The sequence below is a fragment of the Stegastes partitus genome, unplaced genomic scaffold (genome assembly GCF_000690725.1).
Source record: "Stegastes partitus isolate 25-593 unplaced genomic scaffold, Stegastes_partitus-1.0.2 Scaffold319, whole genome shotgun sequence".
Classification (NCBI taxonomy): domain Eukaryota; kingdom Metazoa; phylum Chordata; class Actinopteri; family Pomacentridae; genus Stegastes; species Stegastes partitus.
The window spans coordinates 563,144-573,340 of NW_007578050.1; the positions used below are offsets into that span (position 1 = coordinate 563,144).

At 44.4% G+C, this 10,197-nt stretch overlaps 1 long non-coding RNA gene across 1 annotated transcript; it reads right to left on the minus strand.

Moving 5' to 3' along the window:
* Positions 1-2,820: 2,820 nt before the first annotated feature.
* Positions 2,821-4,130, minus strand: LOC103358549 (uncharacterized). The gene is made up of 2 exons (XR_520260.1): positions 3,896-4,130; positions 2,821-3,302 (listed from the first exon to the last, which is right to left on the minus strand). It is a non-coding gene; the product is annotated as an uncharacterized LOC103358549 (long non-coding RNA).
* Between the last annotated feature and the right edge of the window lie 6,067 nt (positions 4,131-10,197).

Here is a 10,197-nt window from a genome sequence, read left to right on the forward strand (position 1 = left end):
GGCCCTCACACATATCTTTGAGCACATTAACTGATCTACGTGGCCGAGGTATTGAAGGTTGCCTGTCTAGTACTGGGTCCCACACCTGATTAAAATCTCCACCCAAAATAGCTGGGTAACTACCCATTTTATCGAGATTATACTCCAACAGTCCAATAAAGGCTGAATCCTCAACATTAGGAGCATATACGTTAGCTAAGATGACTGTGACGCCTTGTATCTCGGCTAAGACTACTAAGATCCTCCCTGAATCATCCTTGGCCTCCTTGATGCATTTACATTGTAGATGTTTTTTTATCAGAATGGCAACGCCTCTGCTATAGCTAGAGCCACATGCAGCAGATACGTGTCAAACCCACCCCGTACGTAGTTTGCTTGCTTCTTGGTCGAGTAAGTGCGTTTCCTGGATAAAGACCACATCACAGTGCTTTGACTTAAGATATGTCAGAACTTTTTTTCTTTTGATAGGTGAATGCAGACCCTTTACATTCAGGCTCAAATAACACAGTCCATTATTACTTAGTGGATGCATGTTGTGGATAGGCTCCCATATTTTCTATACAACCATCTGCCAAAAACTCAAAAAAACTCCACATACAACAAACACACACAAGAAAAACAGTGAAGATAACAACCGTAGAACAAGAACAGAACAGAGAAACTCTTAAACGCGAATTAACATCACGCTGAGCTCTAACTAAAAAGTACCATGGTCTGTGACTCATAGAAAAAGGCTGTCCCTGAAAACCAAAAACCCGACTGTCGCGGCTGAAATCAGATTACCAACAGAGCGGTGCTTAGTAAACCCACAGAGCAGAGTGTCTGCTCCGAGACTACGTTTATAATGAGATAGTTATACATAAGCACAAGGGTGCCATTGAAAAAACCCAAAACAAACAATATTTATAAAAGTTCAGTTGCATCCTTATGTTAAATGACAGGTGGCCATATCTGACCTGAGATGTAGCAATTCTCTGAGCAGAGTATTATTCGTGTCCCGCACACGGCCCAAAACTCAATCAAATGGAATAACTCACTTGTATTTCTGCTTCATGAAATATAAAACTAGAAAGTGACCCGCATATAATATGCTGGAGATAGCCTATTAAATAAGAGTGTTTGTTACCTGATTCGTGTTGTGTAAACAATAGACAGGTGAGTCCTTCTGTGAAGAAATTGTACCTACGTAGGCCTTGCGCGGGCAGCGTTGGATGATTCGTGTCCATATTATTGTCAGTTCAGCAGGTGCGTGATGTGAAATATGCCAGTCACAGTGTACCGATGTATTCCAGCACTCTCTTTGGGTCGTCAAACTCCCGGCGCCGTCCTCCCTCACCTGTAGGGTTAATCATCAGCACAGCCGGATAGCGCAGGGAGAATCTTATGTGCCGTTCGTGGAGCATTTCCTTACACTGCTTAAATTGTCTGCGCTTGTCGCTCACTGCCTTGGAGTAATCTGGAAAAATCATGATGCGATGCTCTCCCCATGTTAGCTTCCCCTTGTTGCGGGCTGCCTGCAGGATCCGGTCTTGGTCTTGATAACGTAGGAATCTTGCAACTATGGCTCTGGGTGGCTGGCCGTCCGGTCTGCGTTGAGCTAAAGCCCGGTGGGCTCTATCTATTTCCATGCCCGTTGGAAAGTCGAGTCCCAAAATGTCTGGAATCACTCGTGTTAGAAATGAAATGACACCGGAATCCTCACAAGATTCAGGGAAGCCCACGAAGATCAGGTTGATGCAACGGCTCCGGGAGTCTAGATTGTCCACCCGCTGGCGGAGCAGCTCCAGCTCGCTCCGGGGCGCAGGCAGATCGGCTTTTAACGCCTTGTCGCTGTTTTCCAGAAACTCCAGGCGACTCTCTACTTCGGACAGGCGTAGGGCAATGGAGTTAAGTTTGGACTCCATTGATGTGGTGGTTGGGTGGATTTCATCCAGCTTGCTGTTATGTCCGCTCGAGATTTCTGAGAGAAGGTTGTATATATTAGTGATGTTCGTGGCCACTGTGCCTGATTCGCTGTCTTTAGCTGTAGCCAGAGTTGGTTTAGGGCAGCCAGTACGCTCGGTAGTAACATCACTAGCTGTGTCGGCCGCCGTTAGCCACGCTGTCAGGTTAGCGCTGCTAGCGCAGTCGGGTGTTGTGTCGTTAGCCGGAGCCGATGCTAGCTTGGCACTGCTAGCACGTTCCGAGGCAGACGCGGCGGTGTTCCTTGCCGTTGAACTTTTCCCTGCTGTATTTTTGCTGCTCTGCATTTTGTCCGAATCTAGTTTGTTGTAGACTCTGAGCAAATGAACTTTATGCCGCTCGAACGTTGTTTATGTACAAAATTTAATGCCACGACGGTCGGAGCAGATCTCTAGGCAGCCATTCCCGGTCCCTGCGTCACGTGACTCCAGACTTGAAAAGTGTTTTTATATTTCATCTTAAGCTGCTACCAAGTGCGCTTTTCCCCCCGCGGGATTGCACCTAAATGAAATAAATTAATAGGCTACCATTGAAGCAGTTTTCCCCTGTAATATTATTGTGATTGCAAAGGACGACATTTAAACTTAAACAATGACCCGAACAGCAATGTTCTCCAACCCCATCTCCATCTGTTTTGCAGCTACAGTGGTGTAGTGCTTCTTTTTAAAAACATGTTCAAACTCGCCGTATGAGCACATTAAGATTTCCAATTCTAGTGGAGTAAAAAGGCAGCCCTCCACTTTCCCATTGCCATGGTGACTCGTCGAATCGCGGCTCCATTGATGCTGATGTAACCCAATCCTGGAATAAACAGGCTCCTCACTTCTAGGTCCTTAAGGAGCACCACAAGACCAACTCTCACAATTAGTGGCACTTTAATGTGCAGAAGAACAAAATATGTACATTGGTATGAAAAATAACAAACAGCCCTTTAAAAGAAAATAAAATGACCCTCGGTAAGTTTTTTTTATTTTTTTTCCAGTGTTCAGCTCTTCAAAAGTCAAGTCAGCTTAAATGCAGTTTTTGATCTGCAAGTCTAAAGTCAAGGATCCCTATGTTCGTTGAAGTGCACTCTTTAAGATATAGGGTCGTGTTGGTGCCAATGTTGAAACCGGCACACTCCTACCGCAAAAGCAACTGGAGGGTTTGCTTTTTAGCACATTGTAGATCCTAGTTCTGGATTCACACTGGGTAGGCTCGCCATCTCTTGGAACGTCTTCCTGGTTCGCATCACTTTTCCAACTCAAAAGAAGACCAGAAGATCTGAAGACTTGAAAACCTCAAGGCCTAAAGACCGGTCAACTTCAAGACCTGAAGACCGGTAGACTTCAAGACCTGACCTGCATTGGAAAATACAGGCTTAAAGTCTATTCTATTTGTCTGTAACCTATTTCTTCCAGTATTTCTCTAAATTTTCTCTTTTGTTGTACAACACATTCTCAATTTCTATTACAGGAGGATTATGTTATCCCAGCTATTTAAATCTTAATCACATTCAAGTTCAACAAGAAAATAGTATTTAACTATTTTTAGCTTAACCTGTCAGTAGAAAACTGACAACTTATTCAAAGTAGCATAAAATGCATCTAACTTAAAGTATGAAGTTGCTTTTAGTGCAAAAACATTTACTATACAATGATCAACACTTAAGACATTAATATTTCACAGAAGCTCACACATTTAACACAGCAAAATGTACCATTTTACCTTAAATGTGCTTTCATACACATAAAATAATATTTCACATCAACACGAATTAGCCCTGTGGCTGAAATGTGCATTACATATTTCTGCTATACACACCACAGTGATTCAACCCTTAGATACACATGTAAATAATTACAGAAATTACTGGGTTTAATGCAACATTTTTCCCTTCAAATAATAAATAAACAGCAGCAGCTTGCATGTCAACAGCCATGAGATGTCTCACCAATATTCACAAATTCCACCACCGAGTGAAGAAAAGATTCTGCCTCTCCATGTGGTGCAGCTGAGTGAGGAAGCGAATGACGCTCTCTTTAAGCCTAAAATCGGCAATAAAACTAATCAAAACGCAAGCGAAGTACAGCAGGAAGTGCACACAGGTGTGTTAATTAGCGACGTGTGTCAGAATGGTGTATTTACTTTATATTTGCTCCGCTTTATCGCTCTCTGCTCGCTCTTTGCTCTGCTCGCGGCATGCGTGGCCTCTCGCTGCGATGTCCCGCGATCAAGAGGAAAAGGAAACTTACGGACGCTGCCTTGTTTTCGGGTACATGCTATAGCTGACATCTCACTGGCTGTGACTGATCATGTGATCCAGCAAGCTGAGTTCAAGTGCATCACTGCTTTGCACAAACACTTGTGTGATTCATTTCAACAATTAAAACAAAATAGTTTTTGTTGTGCATCTCCTGGTGTAAATAAAATAAATAGCCAAAATAATATTAATTAGTGAACCTGGTTTTCACCTGGGTTACACCCTCCCTTCCTTAATTAGCATGAGTCTCTTCATGCTCCATTAACACTAGAGTTACTCTCAAATGCTTCTACCAAAACCTGATTAAAGCCATCAAATATAGTTTGAACAAAAGAAATGAAAGGGTTCCCAAGCTGAGGGTAAGTAAACTTCGCAGGTGGCTTTCTTTGACGTTCAGATCGACATACAGTTGCTTCACCCTGTTCACTAACTATACTATCTGCTGCCTCTGCAGGGATATTATCACTTGATGCAGCCGACTGGCTGACATTCTGAGAACTGTCTGTCATTTCAGATGAACTTGGCAAGAAGGTATGAACTTCAACTCTTTCAGCTTGCTCTTGAGAACTGCTTGAAGATCCCAAGTGTTTCTGTTCTGATTGTGTTGTATCAGGCAAGTTTGTGTCTTCTTCTGAAGGTTGCTCACGTTCATTTATCTGGCTTTGCATTTTCATTTGATCAGTGTTCATTTCTGTTTCAACACAGGGGTTGTTTTCAAGCTCCTGCTCAACAGGATAACTTTCCACAGGTTCGGGGGGGTTTGGATCAAGTTCAGGTAAGTGTCCAGTTAAGTTTTCATTTTCTCCTTCTACAGGAACGTTTGAAACATCTTCTGCAGATTGTTCAGGTGAGTTCACAGATAGGTTTCCTGATTCAGTTTCAGGTAAGTTTGTCAGTTCATGTGAAAGTTTTGTTTGAGCACAAGTTCCACTTTCAGTTGCTGCGACATTCTCAGATGGAGACACACTGAAAGATTTGAGAACTCTGCCTTCTGTCTCAATCATTTCCATTGGATAGAATGATGGACTTTCATCATCTTCATCGGAGTATAGAGGTGTCTCCTCCGATTGAGTGGGAGTTTGCCTTGTTTTAGGCTTCCGAGCTGGTGTTGGTCTGACAGACTCCTCCTCTTGTTCAGAGAGGAACCCGCATGGAAGCAAAAGATCCCTATGCAATGTGCGATTGGGTCCATCCTGACCTTCAGGACAAACTGTATAGACGGGTAATTCTCCTGCTCTCTTTAGTACAACATATACAGTGGACTCCCACCGGTCAGCGAGTCTATGCTTACTGCGGAGGCGGAGATTACGCACCAAGACTTGATCTCCTATCTCTAAACAAGACTCTCTCACTCGCATATCAAACCTTTGTTTGCTCTTGTCGGCTACTTTCTTGGCATTTGCTGTAGCTAGTTTGTAGCTTGCTGTTAGGTTAGACTTCAGGTTTTTCACATATTGTGAATGTGGTATGCATGAGCCCTCTTTGATTGGTAGTCCGAAAAGCTAGAGCCAATCCTTGTCCCGAAGTTACGGATCCAACTTGCCGACTTCCCTTACCTGCCTTGTTCTAACGTGCCAGAGGCTGTTCACCTTGGAGACCTGCTGCGGATGGGCAGTCTAGGCTGCCGCCCAAACATGAGCTCATAGGGGGAGAAACCAGTTACATCGCTTTTTGTGCAATTGTAAGCATGTGTAAGAGGCTTTACATACTCACACCACTTTGTTTTTTCTTTATCTTTCAGAGTACCGAGCATACTCAGTAGTGTACGGTTAAACCGCTCTACTGGGTTCCCTCTGGGATGGTAGGGACTTGTCCTGGTTTTCTTTATACCAAGTAAAGTACAAAGTTCCTTAATGATCTGAGATTCGAAATCACGGCCTTGATCACTATGGAGCTGCTCTGGGAATCCATAATGAATGAGAAATTGCTCCCAAAGACAACGAGCTACTGTAGTGGCTTTTTGGTCACGAGTAGGTATGGCCACGGCATATTTAGTGAAGTGGTCTGTAATGACCAGAATGTCCTTGGTGTTATGACTATCTGGTTCTAGGGACAGGAAGTCCATACAGACCAGCTCCATAGGCCGGCTGGTTTGGATGTTGACCATAGGAGCAGCCTTGTCTGGCTGGCTTTTCCTTTTAACACATCGTGGGCAGGTTTTGACCTTTGACTCCACATCAGAGAACATTTTGGGCCAATAAAACCTGCATCTGGCCAACTCGAGACTGCGTTCTATCCCTAGATGACTCATCTCCTCATGAAGACTGGTGAGTACTGATGATTTTAGCACTTTAGGGAGGACAAATTGATACAGTGCTCCATTGTCACATTGTCGTTTCCTGTATAACAGACCGTCTTTTAGTTCAAAGCGATTCATCTCTCTGAGCATCAGCCGAAGCTCAGGAGACTCAGACTTTAAATGAGTAGGTGTCGGTTCTCCAGACTGAAGTAACTTGATGACAGTACCGATTACAGGGTCTTTTTGCTGCAGTTCGGCTAACTCAGCGTCACTGTATGTCGGAACTATGGAAAGACCCTTAGAGGATACTTTCTCCTCATCCTCAAATGCAGCTGGAATAGCATCCGGATGAATTGCAAGGGACTCAATGAGACAAGGGGACAGTGATGATTCACCCTGTTCTGCCATGTGATACTGACAGGTTGCTTTGACAACGTCCACAGGAGTCAGGTGGTGCGAAGTGAACTCACGGATCCTTAAGCTTTCCTCTTGGGAACAGCTGTCATCAGTCAACTCTCCATGTGGCCTCCTTGACAACCCGTCTGCATCCTGGTTCTGTTTACCGGCACGATACTTAATGTCAAATGAGAAAGTAGACAGAGCAGCTAACCAACGGTAGCTGGTTTCATCTAACTTAGCGGTGGTAAGTATGTACCGGAGTGGACTGTTTTCAGTTATTACTGTGAAGGTGTTTCCATACAAGTAGTCGTGGAACTTTTCAGTGATGGCCCATTTCAAGGCTAAGAATTCAAGCTTGTGGGCTGGATATCTAGCTTCACTGCGTGAAAGACCTCTACTTGCAATAAGCAATAACACGACTCTGTCCATCTTGCTCTTGGTACAATGCTGCTCCAAGTCCGGTTGTACTGGCATCCGTATGAATGATATATGGCAATTCTGGATTTGCGTACCCTAGGACTGGGGATGATGTCAGTTTTCCAATGATTTCCTCAAAGGCTTTTTGACAAGCTAGTGTCCATCTCTCTCCAAATGGCTCCTTCGGAATGTAAAATTTGGCATCCACTTTGGTTGTTTTGGGTACTTTCCGTGTTGGTGGGTAGCCCACCGTGAGTTTTATTAAGGGCTTCACAATTTTGGAGTAGTCTTGATCAAACCTCCTGTAATAGCCGGAGAAACCAAGAAATGATTTCAGCTCCTTCAAAGTCTGAGGTATCGGCCAGGTCTTGAGTGCATCAATCTTCTGAGGATGTTACGGTCAGTTCACAGACCCACGTGCAGAGCAACAAGACACAGGAGACAGATGTCAAAAATAAAATAATTTATTTTACAATAGGGCAAGAAAACAAACACTAACCAAGCTGGTGGTATGACCACAGACGGAAAGCCAACCTAAAACTAACGATAACGAAAAACGCACTCGGAAACTGAAAACTAAAACTACACGAGTGGTAATGCGGGTAAGAAGCTAATACAAACAAAAGGCTAAGGAAACGAAAGCTAAGCTAGAACGAGGAACGAAAGGAGACTAAGCAAATAAGGCTCAGTAAGACACTCGGATAAAGAAGCTACACTAAAACATACAAAGCTATAACTAGGAATAATAAACTACTCTATAGAAACCAAGGATCACGAAGCTATACTAAGCACACGAGGCTATAACAGGAATAATAACTAGACTAAAGAAACTAAGGATCACGAAGCTAAACTAAAACACACGAAGCTAGCGGCTAACAACTTAGCTGAGGGAAACCGGAGAGGGAGCGGGGAAGGCAGGCGGAGCGGAAATGCAGACGGTGCAGCAGAACGGTGGTGAGGACGGGGAACCAGGGAGACGGCAACAGGGAATCCAGCAGGGAACGGAGGGAGAAGATGAGGGTGGTTGGAGGAGCACACACGCTGGCTGGTGGAGTCCTGGGGAGCGGAGAGACAGTTAGCCACAGAGCAAGCAAGGCACGGAGCAAAACGAGAGCTAGAACAAACACTGACTATCAGTTGATCACGGTCCGGCGTCTGCTGATGGTTTGGAGCTGGTTTAAGTACTGGCAGAGAGAGTGAAGTGGCGAGTCAAACCCAGGTGTGGCTCCTCAGCTTGATTGCACGGAGATGAAGCACAGGTGTAACCCATCAGTGCCGCCTGCACTGCCGCTCACGCCCACCTAGAGGAAAAGGAGGAAGGGAAAGGAGGGAGGGGGAGTACCGCCACTAGTCGGCGCCAGCGGCCGTGACAGAGGATCAGTTTCGACTCCGCTTCGGGACACAGTATGTCCTAAGTAGTGCACAGATGTTTGATAAAAACTGCATTTTTCTGGTGATAACTTCAGATCGTTTTCTCTCAAGCGATTCAAGACATTGGTCAGTCGAACTTCGTGTTCCTCCAGGGTTTTGGAAAAGACGATTAAGTCATCAAGGAAAACAAGCACTTCTCGGAGGTGTATGTCGCCCATGCACTTCTCCATTAAACGCTGGAACGTGGATGGTGCATTAGTTATTCCTTGTGGCATACGGTTCCATTCCCAAAATCCTAAAGGACAGACGAAGGCTGTTTTGGGTTTGTCGCTCTCTTCCATCTCAATCTGATAATATCCAGACTTCAGATCCATCACAGAGAACCATTGAGCCCCACTAAGTGCTGAAAAGGATTCCTCCAAGTTGGGTAAGGCATACGCATCCTTGATGGTTTGGAGGTTCAATTTCCTATAATCAACACAAAGTCTGATGTCACCGTTCTTTTTCTTAACTACCACAATAGGTGATGAAAAAGGGGATTCAGATTCTCTGATGATGTTCGCGTCAAGAAGAGACTGGAGATGACGTCGCACAGCTGCGTAGTCTTGTTGATGTATAGGACGTGGCCGCTGTTTAAAGGGTGTTTCATCCTGCAGTCTGATGTGATGTTTGACTTTCATTGCATGACCAAAATCAAGGTCATGATGAGAAAAGACGTCAGAGTAAGAATCCAATTTTTGAGTGACTCGAGTCTTCCACTCTTCAGAAAGTGGAGAATCTCCAAAATCAAATTTGAGATTCACACAGACATCGTCTTGCTGTTGACTTGTGTGGCCAGCTGAATGTTGTTGGCTGGAGCAACAAGCTGTTTGTGACTGACATGATTGAATGATTTCTTGAGGAACACAGAGTTCAGCTATGACACAGTTTCTTGATAATACAACATCACGACTGGTTTCATTTCTTATCACTACAGGAATCTTGTATGGAGAATGTAGTGGAAGCGTAATGAGTGTGTTGTCAGTGAAGATCCCATGTGGTAAGGATGAATCGGTAGGTTGTTCAAGTCGCGCCCATTTTTCGTTGTTGTGATTGTTACTCACATTAACAAAACCTTCCAACAGAACTTTCTGTCCAGCAGGTATGATGTCTGGCTCTCGGCTTCGCAGGTTAACAAAGCCAAGACGTCCCAAAAACAAACAGACAAACAGCAATGACAACATAGGAAAAACAATAACAACAGCCTTCAAAAAACAATAAACAAAAATAACAATTTAAGTTTTTTTCCCCCTCACCAACCTCACCAGACCCTGCACCATCAGTCAGACCTGTCATAGCTTAATCACATTTGTGTAGAAACAGCAACAAATAGAACAGGTAACAAAACAAACAAAATAACGTGTGAGGATCCTAGACTTTGTTTCACTGGGTTTTTGGGTTTTTGTCTGTCTTTGGGTTTTGGTGGGTGTGCCTTTGTTCACTGCAGGTTGGGCGGAGCCGATCAGGGGAGATCGCTGGCAGCTGTGGCTCATCAGCTGTGCCCAGCTTAAATACTGGCGTCTCACAG